General features: G+C 35.7%; 1 protein-coding gene across 3 annotated transcripts in view; it reads right to left on the reverse strand.

The window, feature by feature from the left end:
- Positions 1–22,789, reverse strand: part of LOC118200966 (kelch-like protein 8) — a 122,192-nt gene that overhangs the window by 87,996 nt on the left and 11,407 nt on the right. The window contains exon 1 of one of the 3 annotated variants that reach the window (XM_085807763.1): positions 300–420. The exons of 1 other annotated variant lie outside the window; for it this stretch is intronic. The gene's annotated coding sequence lies outside the window, so the exon portion shown is untranslated. Of the gene's footprint in view, positions 1–299; positions 421–22,789 lie in introns of those variants that run through there. One more of the 3 variants, XM_085807764.1, reaches the window with a different exon arrangement.

Raw genomic sequence — 22,789 nt, forward strand, 5'->3', positions numbered from 1 at the left:
TAAACACCACAATAAACTGAAATTCTACATTTGTTTACGATATGTAAACAAAAAATAAACAGATTTTTTCTTCTAATGAAAGCAATACATGTTTCCCTGTAAAAAGAAACTCCTGTATGTTTTTTTAGATGACTTTTTAATATGCCATCATTTATTAGTTTACGATATGTAAACAAATGTATGTAAAAAAAAATTACGTACATTTGTTTACATACGTTTCACAAAACGTCAAATCAATTTTTACGTTATATATTGTTAAAGACTGTCGATATATAAACATAAAAATACTATTAACTGACTTTTACATGTAAAAACCCGTGTTCAGGTCAGATCGAGTACATACAGGAAATTCCTTTCATTGTACAGCCGAAAAACGCGGTATCTCCACCGGCAGAGAAGTTTCCGAAAACACGGGAGATACATTGGCGATAATTAGTATGAAAACATTTGGCGACATTTGTTGGGCCAATGAAATTTCTCTCTTTTAATTTCGCAAATATTGGAGCTGTGTTGCCAGATCACGTGATTTTTCGCAAATTTGCCAATTTTTGGCAAACCTGCTCTGCAAAATTTATGTGCGTGCGATTTTGCGAAATGTTTGCTGCTCCATCATTTCCTTGTGCTACTTTTTGCGATTTGTGAAATATTTGTGAATGTATCGTAAACATTTATAAAGTATCTATTTAAATTAATTTATAATACAAATTTATTTAGGCTTAACAGAAGTTGGCAGTTCGAAGATAATAGAGCAGATGCATACAGTTTTTAACGCTAGTCGCTGGTGTTTTAGTTTTGAACATAATAAGTTTGCACATTTGTTTAATCTTTTCGTGATCTGCGAATAGGCATGCAAAATCTTTGTGTGATACAACTGCTGTGTTAACTGAAGTGTGGATTATGAGTAACGTTTAATTCCATGTTTCATCTGTCCACTATACTCAACTTTCTTCTTCTTCTCTCCCTACTATGCATTACTACAAGACCGAGAGTCCAAAGCACTTACTTCTGTAAGAGACAAAAATACTACTCGACAAACGTTCCTCAACCGAGAAACTCTTCTCCTAGCCACCTCCAACACCCTACAACCAGCACCGACAAACCTCCGAAATAAGTAAATATCCAAATTTATGTCTCTGTTCCTATTCTAATTTATATCTTCACTTCACCACGCCAGCTCATCACCTGCTCTACCTTCCTATTCTGAAATAGGTCATGCACATATTCATCTCCGGCTCTTCTGCTCCCTCATTCTACTTCCATATTACCTCCATCTCCAAATCCTGCTCTCAAAATATTCCTCCTCAAGACGCACTTATCTATACATTTTTTCACATATATCTGTCCTTACTCTTAGAAATCTTATCAATCACCTTACATGGGCAAGTTTGCACGAATATATGAATTAATGCTACATTATCTGAATTTTCATGACCTTCCATCCTTCGCTTTCCCTTTACTCTATGGATATCTCAAGCTTTCCCGGTCTCTCTCCCCTCTATTATAATTATTTACCTTATATATTCCTCTTCTCTCTAATAACTCGAAAGGGGCCACTCTATCTACCCCTTTCCCTACTAAATAAAATCCTCCGTCCATTCCTTTTATCCATTTGGATTTAGACTCTGTCCCAAAGATTTCTGTAAATCCATGCACTAACCATTCTAGACTGATATCTAGATTCCAGTGTACTGAAAGTTATAGTTCTTTGGCATCGTCAAGTTCTCGGGAGCCGATCAGGACATCGAAATCGAGACGCCAAGCGACACAAGAAGAACCAAAACAAGGAAATTGGTTTGAGACACTCCTCCAAAACTGTAAGAACTTTCCTTTTTACCTTATCCCCCCAATTTTTTTATTTTTTAATAATTACCCTTTCATCTTATATTTATGAATAAAATTAGTCTAAATTTTTCCTCTCTTTTTATTAATTTTTCCCCCTTTTTGCATTTCTATCAAACGTGTAATTCCTCAATCCTACTGAAGTTATTATATGATACTATAATTTCTATGCGCAACTAGATATAACTATTCTATGTTGTTAAGTTCTCCTTGCCATGATTATATGCTGTATTTACTTGTTTATATACTTAAAAAATATATTTATTTATTTATCTATATATTTATTTATTTATAAATTGTTTTTCTTCCTCTACGTACAACCTGATGGAATCTACCGTATATTCTATTGTACAGTATATATGAAAGAATACAATGTGACAATTAAACTACTTATAAAACAAGTCGACATGCTCTATTACTGCATAATGTACTTATGTTTTCACCTGTGGTTTTTTTTTTTCCTTCCCTCTCCCTGTATATCGTGTAAATTTTTTACCTAATTTTCTTACCTACACTCATCACATAGTTCCAGCGTCATCATACTCATACGTATTAGCAAATTAGGTTTTTCTTCTCTTCCTTTTCCTCTATTGGCCCTTTTATATATATATATATATATATATAAATCTCTGTCCTCTCGATTTCACTATGGGCCATTTATTTTTTAATTTATTTTGTCCCAACTTTTCTTTCGGGCCTTTTGAACTCGTATAAAACAATACGAAGTTCCTTTTTACTATCCTCTAAATCTCGAAATTGCCCTCTTTCTATATACCTTTCCTTCGCACCTATGCTTGATTTTTCGCCCATCGGCGCAGAAAGACTTAGCGGGTGCAAAACAAGACATCTGTCTACTTTGTCTGTCTGTCTTAATTCCATGTTTCAAAATGCTTTGCTTAAAATACCCATTTTTGAGAAAGGATAAGTTATTACAAGTTGTGTCACCGAGGCTACACAAAGCTTAGTTAATGAAGCATGGTACTTCCATAAAGCATAAACAAAACTTTCAACATATTCTAATTTTATTTTAATTCATCTCAGATTAATTTTCATACTAAAAACGGCATATTTTCCATATGCAGAGCAACATAAATATAAGTTTCAATTGAAAATTATTGTATTTGTTGCGTGTCGTGCATTCATGCAATTCATCGACCCTTTGAATGATATTTTTAAGAAAGAAATGCTGTCAAATTCGTCATCTGAGACTTTATATTTACACAGGTCAAAGTGTACAGCATTGATAAAGAAAGCCATTTCACCTAAATTGCTCAAATAACAAGTAATTAAAATTAATAAAATCCCTTTTCTCTTATATTGGATGAGACTACAGATATTTCATGTTCCAAACCTCTATGCTTATGTGTACATTATTTTAATTTAAAAGAAAATAAAATAGCGACACGGCTTGTAGGGCCTGTTGAAGATGTAAAAACTATGGCTAATGCATTGTATGTACACGCACAAGATTTTTTTCATAAAATTGGTTTTAATTATTTAGGAAATTCTTTTTCTATTGAGACTGATGGAGCATCTTGTGGAGAACAACATTCAGTTTTTACGTCAATGGAAGAAGATATATTTGCTAATAATTAAATGCATCTGCCACTCTGTGCACTTAGCTACTTCAGATGCATTCGAAGAAATACCATCTAATCCAGATTACATGATTAGGTCTGATTCACCGGTCTGAATCTTAGAATCTTATATCCATTTTTATCAAAATAAATAAATAAATAAATAAATGATGGAAAAGGATTGGGAAAACTTCACTTGATACCTCTCTCTACAACTAAAGGGTTAGCAAGGAGCAAGTGCATCAAAAGAGTTCTTAATAAGTGAAACTCCTTAAATGTTCATTTTCAGATTGCATCATCAATATGTAATAAATATCCAGTTAGAGAACTGCCCAAAATGTATACGTATTTAACAAATGAGCTGTATTTAACATTTGTAGCACTCATTTACTTTCTCAAATCTATAAAATTTTTGTCTTTTTAGCTGTCTTAAATTTCAACCAAACTTCAGAGTCGCAGCTAGGGTTTTCAGCGACCGGGTACAATTGAAGATTTCATGCTCCCTCCTATTTACCAAGTATGGAAAACATTTAATTCTAGATTTCGTAATATCAGTTTGGTGCCCTCTCGATGCTATGCTCAGGGACACATGCCCCCTTCTAGCTACGTCTCTGTCAAACTTTAGATTTACTGACAGTAAATTACGGCTAAGTTTAAAATAACAACTGAGACTTGAAAAAGGTGTAACAGACCCCTTTTATTAAAAACTAAAGAAGAACAGAAGACACACCTGGTGCTTACAACTCAGCAGCACTTATGGCGAGATAACAAATAACTAAGTTGAAATTAAAAAAAAAAAAAAAAAATTAGTAGTCGAAGACTACACGATTTAGTTTAACACGAAATTGGTTCACAAACCTGATCGGCGTGGATATTCAAATATCGGTAATTAAAATATAAGGTCGAAAACTACAAATCTTGTCTGAGCTAGCAGCAACTAGTACGTGTCTTCGAGAGGCAGAACACGCTCTGTCTTACAATCTAAAAATCTCAGTTTAAATACTCGTGAACTAATTTGCATTCTCTCGTGGAAACGGAAAGAAGAAGTGACAGCGAAGGTCTAAATCATAATATTGGTTAATTAAAATAATAATATCCCTACAAAGTGATCCTGCTTGTCACTGAAAATTTCTCAAAGAACTTTGAGATTTCACATGTTCTTTGGTCAGAAGGATAATTTACCTTGAATAATATATAAATTTCGCACCTGACATGACTTGTCCATCTATTTATTTACCAACAGAAAACTATGTAAGAATGTTGACTATGTTTCCTTTTTTTTTTATCTCGTATGGCAAATAAATCTAATGAAATTTCAATTGGAATCTCCAAAATATTATTTATGAAAGATATCACTCATTCATAAAAAGTGCTCGCAGAAAACTTCTTAAGCGCATTTTTCCAGTTTAAAAACAGCTGAGAAGTTTTCACCCAGTAAAGTGCTTCAGGCAAACTCGTCTTTTCTTTTCTTTCTGATCTCGTCGTGAAACTCGTGTTTCTGATATTCCCTTGGAATTTTCAAATCAATCTAGATTAGACATAGTTGATAGTCGGTAGAGACAACTACTCAGCATTGATTGCAACGATGTTTTTCCTTCTGGAACTGGCCCACCAGCGGCCGACCGGTAAAGACGCTGAACACTGGTAGTTCGGTCTGAGGTTCGAATCCCGCGAACGGGCTGGCTGCATGGGCGTTTTCGTGGTTTTCCCCATGTGTAACGTGTATACGAGCCAGTTTCCCTTAGAAAGTCCTCCACGAAAGGCATCCCTCCCTTTAGGCAGATAGCCCTCGTGTGCTTTGCCATAATTAAAAATACACACCTTCTGGAACTCTAAAATATGGTTCATTATTAGGAAGGCAAGCTTTTAAAATCAAAGAATGGTCTTGGCAACTTGTTTTAAAAGATATAGCTGCATTTTCCTTTAAACTTTACCTGTAGCTAGGCGTTTCAGCGCCCAAGGGCGTAGCTAAGAGTTTCTAGCGCCCGGGGACAACTGAAGAATTTGCGCCCCTTTCTGTGTGCCAAGAATGGAAAACATTTCATTAAAAATTTCGTAGCATCAATTTGGCGCCCCTTGGATGCTGCGCCCGGGGACAGATATCCCCCCCTTGCCCCACCCCAGCTACGCCACTGTCAGTGCCCGGAGACAAATGAAGATCTCGCGCCTCTCTTGTTTGCCAAGAATAGAAAACTTTTCATTCTAAAAATTCGTGACATCAGTTCGGGGCCTCCTGACGTCCCCAGTTGCCCGCCGCTGGCTACACACCTGAACTTTATAGTTTGCCAATCATCAGTGAAAATCCAGAAAGGGTATATTTGAGAATCACTTTGGACAAAACAAAACTTTTAAACAGAATGAGTGTAGAACTGCCAGATTCTATATCTCGAATAAATATATCATTGGAATGAAAAGAAAACTGCTGTACTGACTTTGCACTGTCATCACCCATGCTAACATACAGCTCATATAGCTATTACATACATATATTTATACAATGAAATAAATGTGGATAATAGACCAAGAAAATGAACAGAATGATGAAAAGTTATTAAATTCAGTTTTGTTTTAAATAATTGTAAAATAAAAATGCGCATTTTTATGATATTTTCGTTCTAAAAATTAGTTAATTAAACAAATATATTACGATAATATATTTTTAGTTCAAATACAAGTCGATTTATTTCAAAATACAGAAAAAAAATCAGAACTAATTTTACAAATGAAACAAAATTCGACGTGAAAAAATATTTTTTAATAACACTAGATACAATATTTCACGATACAGTGGAATATGATTACAATAAATACTTCCGAGCCAACCAATGAAAAAATGACTGGACTTTGTAGTATTAAGTATTTTTAAATACTGTATAAGCGCAAAAGCTCTATCTATTTGTGATAGGTTGTTGGGAAAATGCTTTCTAGCGTAATAGATGGTGCTCCAAGAGCTGGAATCGGTGGTCATGTTATCGGGAGAATAATTACAGCAGCAAGCAGTGAGTATGGACTAGTGGCTCGTAAATGGAGACAATGTTGTGTCAACCAGATGGGAGAACGATAAGAAACGCATCAGACATCGTTTACTATTTGAATTCGATAAAAGCCGACTGGGGCTTTGGTCAACCGCAAGACTATGGTGATGATGAAACTGATGAAAGCACATGTCATCGCTGGTTTTGAAAATTCAGGGACTGTGTCGGAAGCTGTCAAGATCAACCATGATCTGGGAGTGCATCAGCATTTCTTGAAAAGGATCTGGACCAAGCCATACAGTCAGTCCGAATCCAACTCGAGGGGAAACATTCTAGGTACACAGAATTCTTATTATTTTGTTGCTGTTCGAGATGCATGGGACCTTTTTTCAGTTAATCACTCTGCGTATGAGTCTAATAGTTTTTTGAAATCCTCCTCCTGCAAGTTGCTTATTAATGTTGGCGAGACTAAGAAATACATTCTCCATCTCACGATATTATTTAAAATCATGATATTCATGAAGAAGAATGGGCACATACTTTTCCAAATACCATTAATCTTTACACATGTTAAGTTTCCCTATGCATTATAAAAGTTCTGGGTACAATTACAAATACTGTGGTCATTCCAAAAGTGCCAGCAATTCTAAAATGTTTGGATTACCAGGCGGCCGAGCGGCTAAGTCGTTTAACACTGGTAGTTCCATCGGGGGTTCGTATCATGGCGAACGGATTGGATGCATGGGCGTTTTCTCCATGTGTAAATTGTATATAAGCCAGTTTTCCTAAGAAACTCCTCCACAAAGGCATCGTTTCCCTAATGCAGAAAGCTCTCAAGTGCTTTGTCATAATTAAAGACACCCAAACCAAACTGTTTGTGCTTTATCGAGTATTTAAAAAAAATAAACATTAAATAAACCAACGCATCTCAGCCAAACTGACCATCCCTGTTAGCAAATGGATGGAGATTTTTTTCCCATCTGGCAATGCGAGTATCTGTTTAAAGTACGCAGATTGTAATCTAGCTGACAACTGGGAAAGCTTAATAGGTGCTCAGTTTCCTCCTCGGATTCCCAGCTGTCAGCGTTTCGGTGCTCCTCGAGTCACAGATCTGGGTCCTTTGGAGTCTTTATTATTGGTTGTTTTAATCGCTACTTCTCTAGCCGTGAATCTGATTCCTTTAAGGGGTCTTCATTATTCGCTCTTTTCATCCCTCCTGTTCTACCCACAAATCTGACTTCTGCGGAGTCTTGATTATTTGCTCTTTTCGCTTCCTCGGAGCTGTTCCTTTGAGTTTCATTTCGCTTCTTTGAATATTGTGTCATAGTATAGCTATGTATATTAGGTAATACCTTTTTATACACTCTTAGACACACACACACACACAAAACCAAAAAAAAAAAAAAAAAGATGCACCCAGAAGGTATAATGCAAACTGGACACAAATTGATATGCATACAGATTTCGACGGAAAATGCAAAATTTTACATTTTGGCTGCCAATGAATGAACGGTTGTCGCTACAGTGCATCTGATCTTCGCAACTGGCAGGATATTTAAGAGGAGAAATTACTATTCCAGGTCATAAATTCTTGACGAATTTCATTCTGTGCACTCTGGTAGACAGTAACTATGCCTCGCATACAGGTGCGCGAACGATATGCGCAGATTGAGAGAGGTCGTGTAGTGGGCTCGAAGAAGCCGGTTGGTCTTATCGGCGAATAGCTCGACATTTGAGTAGGAGCGATGCCACTATTAGACGATGTTGGCAGGAATGGGTGAACCATGTTTGCACACAGCATCAAGAAGAAAGCGGTAGGCCTAGAGAAAAGACAGTACGTGAAGATCGAGCAATCGTCAGAGCGGCACTCACATCTGCATATGCATCATTATCATCGATTGTACGTGCAACTAGTGTTTCAGTGACCGCAAAAAACCATTCATAGACGACTCACAGAAAGGGGGCTGAGGTCACGGCGCCCCTTGCGCCGACTACCATTGACCTCTGTACAACGTCAATCCTGTTTGCAGTGGTGTCGGGCTCATTCGCACTGATGTATTGGTGTATTTAATTATGGCAAAGCAAATTAGGGCTATCTGCCTAAGGGGAGGGATGCCTTCGTGGAGGACTTTTTAAGGGAAACTGGCTTGTATACACGTTACACATGGGGAAAACCACGAAAACACCCATGCAGCCAGCTCGTTCGCGGGATTCGAACCTCGGACTGAACTACCAGTGTTCAGTGACTCTACTGCTCGGCCGCTGGTGGGCCTCATTCGCACTGGAATGTCATTGACTGGAGTAGAATAGTCTTCAGTGATGAGTCCCGATGACCAGCGAAGGCGAGTCTAGGGAAGCCCCGGACAGCGGTGGGATACCAACCTGACTGTCTTCCGGCAGACAGGCTGACAACCAGGAGTGATGGTCTGGAGTTCATTTCATAGTAGGTCCCCTTTGGTAGTCATCCGTCGCAATCTTACAGCACAGCGGTACGTCGACGAAATTCTAAGGCCCGTTGTGTTGGCCTTCATGTCACGCCACCTTGAGCTTACATTTCAGAAAGATAATGCCCGCCCCCACACTGCACATGATTCTACTGCTTGCCTTAGTGCTTGCCGAACATTACCTTGTCCAGCAAGGTCGCCTGATCTCTCTCCTATTAAGCACGTTTGGAACATTATGGGCAGGCTCTCCAACCAGCTCGGGATGTTAACGATCTAGTGCGCCAGTTGGACAGAATTTGGCAGGATATCCCTCAGGAGGACATCCGCAACCTATATCCATCGATGCCAAGCCGAATAACTGCTTGCATAAGGGCCAGAGGTGGACAAACGCGTTACTGACTTTTCACTTTGTGAAGCTCTATCATTCCAGTAAATCATCCAATTTTTCTCAAACTGTAATCATTGGTTTTTCTGCACATGCACATCACTTCTACCGATTTTCGTCCCATTCGAATAACTCCTTCTTGGTACGTCTTTTTTTTTTTTTTTTTCTGTTTTTTTGTTTAAGAGTGTAGAATATTATTGTAACTTTTGTGGCAAATAATAAATTCTGTTTTTATTCATTTACTGATTTTATTAACGTCTTGTAGTCAAGGGCTCTGAATTTCTCTTTAATCTTGTTTAGGAAAAGTCTCGAGTTGTTTATCTCCTCATATATATTTATAAACATAAATTTTTCTATCCAATGTACACTTTGTCACAAAAAATATATGCACCCAGAAGGAAACGAACTACTGTTAAGAAACTTAACATGTATGTAATATATGAGGAGATAAACAACTGATTACAAATTCAGAACAGAAAAATCCTTTTATTAAGAAGTTATGGTATTAACAATTACAAATCAGTAAGTAGTATAGCCAACTTTCGCAGCTATACAAGTTGAAATAGGGCGTGGCATCTCGTCAAGTAGGTCACCTATGACCCCCTGCGGAAGATTATGCCATAAATTTTACAACTGATCAGTTAAGTTCCCATATTCCGGGATGCTGCAGTTGTGTTCTAAGCATGTCCTAAATGCGCTCTATTGGTGAGAGGGCTAGTTACTTGACAGGCCATGGGAGTACGTCATCTTGAAGACATCGTTGAGAGAGCCTCGCATTACGTGGACGAGCGTTGTCGTGCTGATAAATAGCACCTTAGCGACTTGATAGCGCAGACAGTTCAATTGGGGTTAAAATGTCGTCCACGTTAGCTACGAGCCGTCATGAAAAGTGCCTCAAAGGACGCCTAGAGGTGATCGTGTGTCCAACAAATCGCTCCCCACAGTCACACCTTGTGTAATCGCCATATGCCGCTCGACAACAAATGTCAGATAGGACCACTGGCCTGGCCGCCTCTACACGCGTGTGCAATGGTCATCAGCATTGAGTCATTGCTGAAGATCACACGCTACCAGTCGATCAGACTCCATCTTGCCCAAATTCGGTCAAAATTCCAATCCACACTGTCTGTGATGGTAGGCGTCTTAACGGACATCGGGAGCATATACCAGCGTCCTCCAGTCGTTTCCAAATGGTTTCCCTTGATATCACCGGATGCCCGGAAGAAGGTAAATGGTGTGGAATCGATGCTGGCGACGTTGTTGGTACGGAAGCGGGCGATTTTATGATTGCGCGTTCTTTGCGCTCATTTGTTCCTGGACGCCCTGGCCCTCCGCGACGGTAGACTACCCCTTCCGTGAACCATTGTCTCCAAAACCGAGCAACTACCATATCCCTTCGACCGAGGTGGCGGCTGATGCGTCTGCTCGAACAACTTGCTTCTCTGAGGCCTATTATATACCCCTTCTGACAACAACAGTTCTGACAACAGTTCGTACTGCCTCCGGTTACGTCTCAAAGGTATCTCCAGTCAAGGCCCGTTTACACTAGCGGAACTTTGGTCCCAAGAAACGTACGCTAACGTCTTACGAAACGTAACCTAAGTCGAGCGGTTAATCTTCAAAGGAAATTGACGTAAACCCAAGAGATGGAAAATTTTAACTCCGAACCTATGACATGAAAGCTTTGGCCAATCACAGACTTACAAACTATCACGAGGGTTTTGTTGATACTATACGCGAAAAACATGGCGGAAGATTTGACTACGTCTGACTGCAAATTAATTGCAGAAGTGCAACAACATCCGATTTTAAGGGATAACAGAAAAAAAAAAGTATCGAATGAAAAGAGGACAAAACGTTGCTAGGCTACTGGTTGCCGAAAGGCTAAACCGAGATAGTATGTATCCCCCCTTTTTTTCTTTTGCTCCTATCGGATTGCAATGTGCTCTTTTTTTATTCTAGTTTTCTTTCAACTAACACAATTGTTTAAGTACAAAATATGTTTAATGACAATTACACGATAAAAATTTGTTGACATACTCGTATATTACATTATAGGGATGGATAACATAGCAACCTTCAGAGAATATGGTTATCTGTGATTGTCCCTACCAATGTTTGTTTATATTCTCAGAAATACTTTTGACTATTGAAGGTGCTCAACATGAGAGGTATCACTATATACTATATTGCCGAAATATATACTGTGCTGCTGCAACTATGATCAGTGAATAATATTCAGTTATTTATCTTACAAATTTGAAAAAATGAAATATGATAATTCTGATTAAAAGGAAAATTACTCTCCATTTCAATTTCATTCTTATACTCTAATAATTGCTTAATTTTTCATGTAGTAGAATTTCATTAAATAATCTATTATGATACAATTATTCTTACATTCTTTTGGAGGTTAAGCGTTTTTCATCATATTTATATTCTACAATATTTTCCAAAAATGATTATTTAAAATATTGACATGATTTAATTTCATTGCTCATTCGTCAAATATAAAACACAGGTGGAACGGGAATGCAGAAAACCCTTTCAAAAGCAAGTCTTTTTATGGATCTCTCAAGTTCTGTAAAACATATTATTTAAAAGCCTAATTATTTTATATTTCTGATCCTACAAAAGTATCTACAAAGTGAAGCAATGCTAATAAAATTCATGACAGTAATAATTACAAAAATCTACGAATATTTACAGAATGCCGGGTCTTTTCTAACAGAGGAACATATCCTAATACACGATAGTGCATTAAAATGTTGACTGTCCGACGTCTGGCACATCTAGTAATTTTGCATTATACTCAATCTGATATTAAGTTTCATTAAGGTAATCGAATTTTAAACAAACTTCATTAAACATGTGCTTAATAAACCAATTAAAATAATTAGTTGTAACTAATGCTAGTCCATAATTATGTAAAAAATAAACATTGAAACTTATTAATTTTGTTGGTAATTAAATCGCAACGTAATCATTAATCCTATTTCCTTAGTATAAATTACTAAGGAGAAAAATTACTAATTTACGCCTTCTAATAATTACTAAAACATAAATATTTGACAGTCTTTCAATTTTTACTTTCAGGTTTTGCTAAAAATTATAATAACTTGAAATTAAAATAACGTGATTCGAATATAGTAAAATTGAAAAATTAAAATAACGTGATTCGAATATAGTAAAATTGAAAAATAATTCTGGGTACTTCTGCCTCAGTGACGGAAACAATGTTGCATGAGCGGAATATGTACCTCGCTCTTGAAATATTGACCGAACCCATTCCCGCCTTGGAACACAAACGCTTTTGTACAGCAAATACATTCATATTAGATTGCTTCTCAAATGCATAACGAGCTTTCTTTCTTCAGCTTTAACTTTCGACATTTTACCCCAAAATAGGAAATATTGTCCATGCGCAAATCAAAGCGACTTGATTGTTTGGGGGTTAGTAATTCTTAGGCTTTCAGACTTACAAGTGTAAACGGGTGGGATCCTTGGGAGTAGCAACTTAACGTTAGTGTACGTTTCTTGGGACCAATATTCCGCTAGTGTAAACGGGCCTTCACAGTACCGTCCATCCAAATTGACAGATTCGTTTGGAAAGCCCTACGGCACGAGCAATCATGCTCTTAAACTCTCCCAGCTGCGCAGGCGCATAGCGCGCTTACCCTCGTCTCACTGGCGTCGGAAATTTAGATCATTTACATATCTCTTACAAGACAACATTCCTGCCGAATTTCGTTATTGTGGCTTGATTTCTTCTGGATGCATATTTTTTTTTTTTTTTTTTTTTTTTTTTTTTTTTTTTTGTGACAAAGTGTATTTTTTGAAGGTTGCAGAACAAAATGTGGACAATTTCCTGTTCTTTGGGATCTGCCTCCAATCTAAAAATAAATTTTTACACTGTGCTATGTAGTAGCAAAAATGTCAATCACAGTAATAAAATAATGTGTTCTTTTATAAACGTGAGTTTAGTTTTAATTTTTTTTTAACTTTTAGCGTTTTTTAATTCCAGAATTTGTTTATTGTTGTTCTATGTAGAAAGGTGCTTTTAGCGAATCTCAGATGTACAATTGAAAGGAACCAGTCCAGGGAATGAGCGGTTTGGTTGAGTTGATTCCACTGATTCCACTCCTCGTTCGATTCTTTCTGCTTCCCACCCCCAATCTTTTTTTTTTTCCAATGGCAGGCACTTGCCTATACCGGCATTGGTCCCTTCTAAAGCCAGAAGTTGCGGCCATTCTATTGTTGAGGCATCTAAGCGGCCACCGTTACCTCCTATGAAGGGAACGACAATTTTAAATCCATGCCTTCCCCGGGATTCGAACCCGGGCCATTTGGGTATCGCATTCAGGCTTCTCTACTATACCGTCCAGTTGCAGATTTCCCTTTGCCTAAAGTGGCAATTTCTTCTAATACAGATATATGGGCCTCTAGGCAGCTTTCCCCCAATCTTTACACGCCGCTCTTGATTCATGCCGGTTCCAAGCGCATTCATCAAGGTCATTGTTAGTTAGCGGTGATTCGTTAAAAAGAACTGATTCATTTCAGAGAGCGAACTGTGATCCCTTAAAGAAGCGGTTTTGCCCATCTCTAACAGACATAGTCTCGCTGCACTAGCCTGCATTTCCGCCCCAATTTTGAGCCGATCCGACGTTCTCCCTGCCTTCTGTCTTACCTCTAGCCTCTCGAGAGGATTTCCTGTTCACCGTGTATTTTGAATGCCCCCTTGCCGCACAGATACTGAACGATTACCCACATCCATGCCTTTTCCAGGATTCGAGTCCTGGCCCGTCGGTATGGCAATCAGCTTCTCTAACTGCTATACCGGCTGAGCGGCTGCAATAATCCAACAGTATATTTTCAAAAACTTTTATTCGAAACTCAGTCTTAACAGTACTAGTTTTCGTATTTATCTGCCATATGAGTAAGATGTCGGCAACATAATTGCATTTTGACTAAATAAATTATCCCCAAAAAAGATCCCTTCCGAAAAGAAAGTTATCACTTTTTTTTTTTTTTTCATTTTGCACCACTCCTCCGGAAAATAATAACAAAAAAAACCGACATGCATATTTCATGACAGAGCATTATCGCCAAAGAATCATTTATTTCTTAAAGTATTTTAGAGATCATTAAGTCCAAGGAATAATAGATATCCGGAGCGACATGAATTTTATATGAAGAATGAAGAAAATCGGAAGATAAATTATTCTGAAACCTGGCCAAGAGCCCGAAGTTCCTATTTCGAAAGAAGTCGAAGCAATTTTCGTAATCGACATGGTCAGCTTTAGACCGAATAGTGTTTTTCGGAGATATAAGATAAAATTCACGTACATGACAGTTTTGTTCTTAAGAACAGAGTATTTTTGTTTTGGCAGGACATCGCAAGAATTTCTCATCAAGGAACGAAATATTATTCTTGTTAAAAAACAAAATATAGAAATTTTAAAAACTCTAAAAGTTTTTCTAATAGACAATTATATATTACAAGGAAAATTAAATTTTATCATCAATTTTTGAAAAATTATCACTGTTGTTTAAAAATGCATCTAGTTCACAGAACATATCCAGCTTCGATTAAAAAATTCCCTTTTTACCTACAAGCTATTACAAAGAATAAAACCCTGTTCATAGCAAAATGCTGAATGAATTTATTTAGCAAAGCTTGCTAAATCTCAATGTTAGATTATTAGATTATTTTTGGGTAGAAGACTTTTTAAAGGAAAACTGCCTCGTATTTATGTCTAAATTAGAATTGTTTGTTTCCGTGGCTGTCATACTTCACTTACCTCAATAACGACCTCTCAATTTAGTGACTTCATCGAGTGCCCTGTAAATTAAGCTACCAAAAGTTTACCATTAGTTATTTAAAAATAAATGGATTTATATTGGTTCAAAATAAAACTCGGACACATACTTCTTTACGCTTTATGAAATGATTTACGATGAAAGGGGAAAAAAGTAAGCAAAATTATAAATTATTTTTACTTACTATGGATATATTAATTAAAAGACAATAAAAGCAAACTTTTTTGGAGTAAGTTTGAAAAATAACAGTTCAGTTAACAATGAGAAGTAATCTCAATATTAAATTCAAATAAAATTATTGCTGTAAGTAATTTGAGTTACTGAAAATGAAATTTAGTATTTAGTTGGTATTGGCTAGAACAGCATATAATCTGTTCGTCATTTAAAGTATTAATTTTTCGCTATAATTAAAAGTAATTTTATCCATTCTTCTTAGTCCTTTTCTAAATTATTTGAATCGGATATAGTAGGATTTCTTAATTTTTCTTTCAAAATGTGACCATAAATTTTCAATTGCACTTCACTCTGGGAATTGAGAGGGCGTAAGTATAGAGCAATTATAAAGCAACCACAGTCTAACACTGGCTTTATGCTTCGGTTTTTTATTTTGATAAAAATGAAAACAATGTAGTATATCCAATTCTGAGCGCTCTTTAATATTTTCTTTAAGAATTTGCAAATATTTATTTTGATCCATAATTTCATAAATGATATGAAGGCTACTTGGTTCAACGCCTGACATTGATACCCATGTTATTGTAGATCCACTATGCTTAAGAGTAGGCTTAATTTTGTTTCTCCCCTCCTTCGTACTCTTCATTTGGCCTTCTGCAAATATATGTTTGGTAAATATATATTCCCAACGAAAGATATTAAATTTATAGTCGTTCATTAATAAAACTTTTCTCCAAAATGAAAAGTGTTTCATTTTATGAAATTTTACAGATTTCAATCTTTTCAAATTACTGATCTTGCTCCAGAAGAGACTTTTCCTAGGAACTCTGGCAATAAATTATTTTTCTTAAAATAATTCTTACTGTATCTGGATTAGCCCTTTTACCAAAATACTGTTTTGCTTCCACAACCAATGATGTGAGCACTTTGGATTTTCTTTATTTCTTCTACGATCCAGCATTCGTCAGAAATCTGTAAAAAATCTTTCGTTTGGTTGGTTTTGATTTATTTTCGATGGTGTTTCTGATCTTAAATTGCTTATGTCAGGTACTGTTGAAGAATATGTTTTACTGTTTTTGTAATATTTCTTAACTGAAAACTCATCTTTAAAATGCTTTATTAACAGATCAGAAACTTCTCACTCTTAATTTCAATTATCAAAAGAGAATAAAGTGGTGGTTAACTTTCCCTCTTGTTTATGACAAAGCGATACGTATTTCATCATTGATTTATAGAGGCTCTTTTACATTTTATTTGAATAACTTCTTACGCTGAAAAATGCTTTATAAACTGAAAAAGCGTTAGGTGTTTGATTTGTTACTTGGAGCCACTGTTAATTCTCCGTTTTCGGTTTTGGTAGAATTTCCGCTAACTCGTATGCATTGTCGATGAAATAAATCGAATTTTCTCAAGGCTCTACTTTTGCTGTGTGTCACTTAAAGATATCGTTTCACCTGATAATCGAACTTGGAACTCTTGATATATGAACATCATTGAATATTTTATCATATAAGCGACGAGGTCTCATCCTCCTTTTTTAAAATTTATTTATGTTCGAAACAAACCCAGTATTTATTTACGAAATAATTCCGATATACACGCCATGTCCACAAAACTCTTTAGGTGGCCTTTATTTTCGCAATCGCTTTTCGTAGAAGTTTATTCTCAAAAAATGCTTTAAATGACGCAAATATTCATACTTTAGCATTTTTGATACTATTCCGTTTTCAGAGCCGTAAAAAAATTGCAGCGAAAATGTATGCGCAAAAGCGCCAAATCCAGCAAACGCGCCCATTTAACAGCGCGCCAAATCTAGCGTACGCGCTGATTTCAGATTGCGTAAGTTTATATAGTTCTATATTTCTTACGACACCATTGAAATAATAGTTTAATATTTAAGTCCTTTTTTGATTTTAAATCCTTTTTTGATATCCCATGGATTTAACAATTTGGGAATTTCCCATGACGAAAAGTCTGCAATAGAATTTTGGGTAAAGTGCTGAATCACCCACTGCTTGACGCGTTTTTAAGAATTGCACATACTCGGCATCCATGTGCACATCGACCTATTTTCACTTAAAAAAAAATCCTAGAATTGCACAAAAATGGCACTGCGCACACCCTTGACTTTATCTATGTACACATCGACCTATTTTCACTTAAAAAGTAAACGAAAATTGACAAAAATCCAATTGTTTTTACCCTTGTGAAAAGCGGCAAACAAATAAGTGGGCGATTCTGCACTTTACCGAGAATATTTTTAAAGAAAAGGCATCATTCATTATAGAAACTTACGTTTGAACAACCAACGAGATGAAATTATGCTTTAGCGATAAGTCGGTAGCGAAATAGCGGTGCAGGCATCCATTCAGTTATGTTTAGCAATTTTTATATAAATTATAATAATGGTTTGAAATAGTTATTTACTCTTATGCTTCCATTCAGTCACGTTTAGCCTTTTTCATATAAATTATAATAATAAAAATGTATTATATGAAATTAACCTTTCATCTAAATTAAAACATCAATCTTAGATAGTTATTTACTATAATACTTCCTTTCTTGCCGCAATTATTAGGGTTGCTGCAATTATTTTTGGCAGCATTGGCATCAACAATAGTTTGGCGACTTTTTACGGCCCTCGAAACCGAATAGTACCGCATTGGTAAATTTAAAAAAATTAGTTTTTTAAAAACTGCGAAATGTAACATTTTGTACATTCATCCGGCAAAGTAAAAGTGTATACACATTCTAAAAGAATAAAATGCAAAACGTTTGACCCCCAACGACAAAAAGTACCCAAGACGTTTAATTTCAAAATCTGGGATATTTTCCATTTTCTTTGGGTTGCCTTTAAAGGTTGGCTCAGAAAGGAATAAGAGTAATTCGAGGGTGATTGCCTTTCTCTTTAATGTCGTGCAGTGATATTATTTTGCGATTTAACAGAGTGTAACATTCACTGATTTATATTTTGTTATTGTTACATACTGTATGGCGAAAGAATTTTCACTCAAGTAATAAGCTATCGGATGCTAAAAATGCGTTATTAAGAGTCCCATAAAGTTTTATTACTTTAAAATCAATCTAATAATAATAAAAATTAAACTTGAAGTATTTTTGACTTTTAATTTCTGAAAATAATGATACGAGCTGACTGTCTATCGATCTGAAGCTTGTCACTGTTTTCTAGAGCAAGAACTTTATAAAATTCTATGCTAAGAACTACTTTATTTCAAGTGGGTATTATGTTGATCAATACTTTTCACGGCAATCCATATGACAATACTCGTCACTTAATCTAGTAACATCAGAAACTTCTTCTTTTCTAAATTGATATTTTATTTTTAATTACATACAAATGCTCTGCTTCTCAATTTGTGTGCGAGCCATGAAAACATTTCGGCCACTTTTTTGTATTAGTCAAATTTCTTTGTGTTTTACCTTTTATAACAAGCGTAAACTTTTACTAACCATAATTTTTAAAAAAAGGGACACTCTGCTAAAAAGTCAGAAAACTATAGCAACTTTTTAGAGATTTCAGTTACTAACGTTTTACTTTCGTAACTTATTTTTTTTTTAATTAAAAAATATCATAACGTGAATACTTTCCTTATCTAAAGCATTTTCCGAATTGAAAGCAAATATCTATTATCAGCGTCTAAGAAAATAAAGGTTGAGTAAGGACTTTTGAGTGTAAGGACTGTTGAGTGTAAGGTTGTGTAAGGATCTAAGGACATTATATCCTACAAATGCAGCATCATGTCTTCATAACAAATGCTGAGCCAGTTCAGTCGTTGCATGCTTTGCACTTACTACATGTTCGGTATGTAGTAAGTGGCTCAGAAGTGCTAATAACGAAGCTGTTGGCCTATTTATGACAGCTCCACTATCGCACGATCCGCCAGAGAAATTGGCAGCATAATTATGTTGCTACCCTTGTGCTGATTATAGATACAATGTTGGAAGTATTAGCAACAACATCGCCATGAATGTGCCATTGTCTCTGCCTATGCAGATGATCCTTCCGTACTATGAGTTCGTTTCCCCGAAGGTAGATTTGCTACTCACAGTTTATTGTCGTTGGGTAGCGCTTCAAGTTGTTCTCATTTGGTAATCAAATAACGCTACCACATAAGCAGTTCGAACTAACCCAACGATGTGTCTTCTCATGTGCTTTAAAATGAGACTGTGCTTTTGTTAGAATGTGTTTTCATGTCTGGTTAAGAGATATTTCCGCGCTAAGTTTCGAGATTCTCAGACAGGTTTTCTAGGTGCGCAAAAGTTTTTGACTCAATGTATTTTCATCTATAGTTGTCTTCAGGACATTCAATTAATCTGACATTTTTTTATCTTAAATTCGTGAATTCGCACCAATTCTGCGAGAAAGGCCATTCGCAAAGTCAGCCCTCTGAACCCTCTCGCTTCTTTGCCATAATTAATCAACTAACCAATGTCTTTAAATTTCTAACATCCCCTCTACCCCTTTCGCATTAAACCTTAGAATCCTTGTCTATTAAAAAAGTCGTTGTGCTAATCTTCTAAAATATTTTAACACCTCAATAATATTTCTCACAATTTAAGTGAGAACGTTGTCATTTCATGGCTGACTAATCTTTGTATGCGGATGATCGCTTTAATTAATTCGTCCCATCTGCAACGACTAAGGCCAGTGACTCAATTTCTGGCGTCATTAAACGCAAGGAAGACTTTACGCGGTGACGAAGTTAATGGACTCGTTGCGAAAACGTGGGCGTATAACCGTCGTATTCGCATTAATTCATACTAAAGTTTTCACCAGCTTATACGCTAAACGAGGTCTATTTAACAATTTAGTGGTAATGAAATAACGTTTGCACTTACACTATTATTCATTTCAAATGGTGAGTTGCTAAAGTGATTCGAAAAGATAAATGACCTACGTTATAAAATGTTTAGAATTCTGGAAAACAAACTTTTATAATTACAAAGATTGTTGCCGCCTTCATTTGCAATTTAGAAACTAAAATCTTGATTAATAATAATAAAAAAAAGAAAACCCCACTACATTTTAAATCAACGTACGAATATGCTGCTAGAAAACAATATTTTACAACCTATCAATAAAGTATAGAATTTTAAGAAAAAACTGCTAAAATTAACTGCTAACCAACTAACTTCTCTTCTTTTCTGTTTTTTCTTAACCTATCTAGCTAAGGAAAGATTGGTACAAGTCTTTTCACCTCCTATAGCACTAATCTTTAAGATAAATTCTCCGATTACAGTTATTTAGAATACAATGGATTCGACGACAATGTGCTTAAAGGAAGGGAAGATTTTTGAAGGCCTTTTTAAGGGAAAGTGTCTTATATTTACGTTACACTTGGCAAAAAACCACGAAAACTTCCCTCCAGCGAGCCTATTCTCAGGGATTTGAAACTAGGTCGAACTGCCAGTCTATGCCACCAGCGGCAGAGCGGTAAACACGCTGAACACTGGTAGTTCAGTCCGGGGCTCAGAGTCCCATCGAACGGGCTGGCTACATGGAGGTTTTCATCATCTTCTCCAAATGTAACGTGGATACGAGTCAGTTTCAAAAGTTCTCCATGGGGCATCCCTTCCTTTCCTTGAAGTGGAGCCGTAATAAATAAAATTTAAAGAAAAAGATTACCAATTTTAACGCTCAACGGCAATTTTAACTCTCAACTCTGGTGAACGATAAATTTCCTGAACTGTATTAAAGAGGAAATTTTAGTCTGTAAAAATCATTGTGTTTCCTCTATTTAATTGCAAAGTATACGGAACTAGTTTCTCTTCAAACAGTGCATATAGTTTATTACTGACTTATGCATCACGTATGTCTCAGAATCAAAATTTGCAATATTTACTTATTTAGTTAGTTAATCATTCATTTATTTATTAAATTCAAAATCATATTCACTATTTGAATAAGGAATTGGTACAAAATGTTTTTGCAGTGTAATAGTATTGTAAAAATAATTAGTACACGAGACCCCACACAAACCAACGTTGCCTAAATACAAAAGTTGAGTACTTCTTTTATATAGCCCCTCCTCCCCAACTATATTTGGTGATTTTAGATCTGAGCCAAGATCTCAGCTATAATTTCTCCAAGCTCCGGAAGCGCGAACTTCAAAATAAACAACACAATACATAATAATAATAATACTCACATGCTGTTTCCTTCGAATATTTTTAAGTATCATTATTATTATTTTATCGCATGTAATTGTTCCACTCAACTGCAGCACTTTCACACATATTAAGCCATTTGTTGCACCATTTTATGTAACTCCTCTGCCGAAGAATACATAAATTTAATAGCAGTGACGAATGTATTTCTGGAACCGCTGAAGCAATTCCCCCCCCCAACACGGATACCCTTTCTTTTGCAATATTGCACCTCCAAATGGTTTCGTTGTTTACGTAAAATTGCATGCTGTGGCCATTTTCGCATACTCGTTTGTCAGATAAAGGACCTCTTTCTTGAAAAAATGATATGGCATTCACCTGATTACTTGGTATATTAAAAATTGTTAATGTCATATTGACAAGAAAAAGGTTATGAATATACTTTTAAATAAACTATGCGAATTCGAAAACCTCACCCAAAATTAATAATACAAGAACACGCTGCTAATATGCGATCACGTGGTGAGATATAAGAACACGCTGCCAGATTTTGACGAGATATCTCGGTTGATTGGCGTTTCAGTCTCGGCGGGGGGGGGCGCTAGAACAAAGTTTCCAAGAATTTACCACAACAAAAAATTGCAAAAAATAAAGGCAAAGGGATTTTGCATTTCTCGCTACATCTTCATCGGGGATTAGCGTAACGAGATAAGTGAAAGAAAAAACATGTCTCTGAACTGAAAAATGCACAAACATACGAACTTAAAAAGCAGTATCATGATAATGAATTAATTTAATCATTCACGATAATCATGAGTACTTTAATCATATCATGATAACGAATTAAATTAAATAAATATATGCATTCACCAGTCCAACCCTTACAAGGATGGAATGGGAGAGGCTCCTTACCTAAATTTAAATAAAATAAAATAGTTTACAAAAATTAAATGAAACCAAAAAATTGAAAAATCTGTAAAAAAAAAAAAAATTAAATTTATTGAATTTTTTATGAAATGTGTTATGCATAACAATCAGTGCAAAATAAATACTTAAATCTGGAACAAAGCAAGTAATAGCGTCATTAACAAAGTAATTTACAGTCCAGAAACCAAAATTTTGTATTAAGTACTATAAACATGATGAATGCAACAAGAAATCCTAATTTAATTTAAAATCTCCATGTTAATTATTTAAGAATATTAATTATGCAAAGATATCAAGAAGAAAACTTTGAATAATAAATTAACAATAACAATTCGAAATATTTATTTTTTTTAACTAAAAAATCTAAACCTTACTGTGTACAAACAGTGAGCTGATACATTTTTATGGTTACTAAGTAAAAAAAGACTTTAGAAAGTGTCTTTAATACGAAATATTAAAAAATAAAAAGAATATCATTGAAGCAAGAAAACGAATTATGGGAAAAATTACCTCAAAACT

This window comes from Stegodyphus dumicola, chromosome X1 (genome assembly GCF_044657685.1).
Source record: "Stegodyphus dumicola isolate Sdum_Otavi_A_Nest chromosome X1, ASM4465768v1".
Taxonomy (NCBI): Eukaryota; Metazoa; Arthropoda; class Arachnida; order Araneae; family Eresidae; genus Stegodyphus; species Stegodyphus dumicola.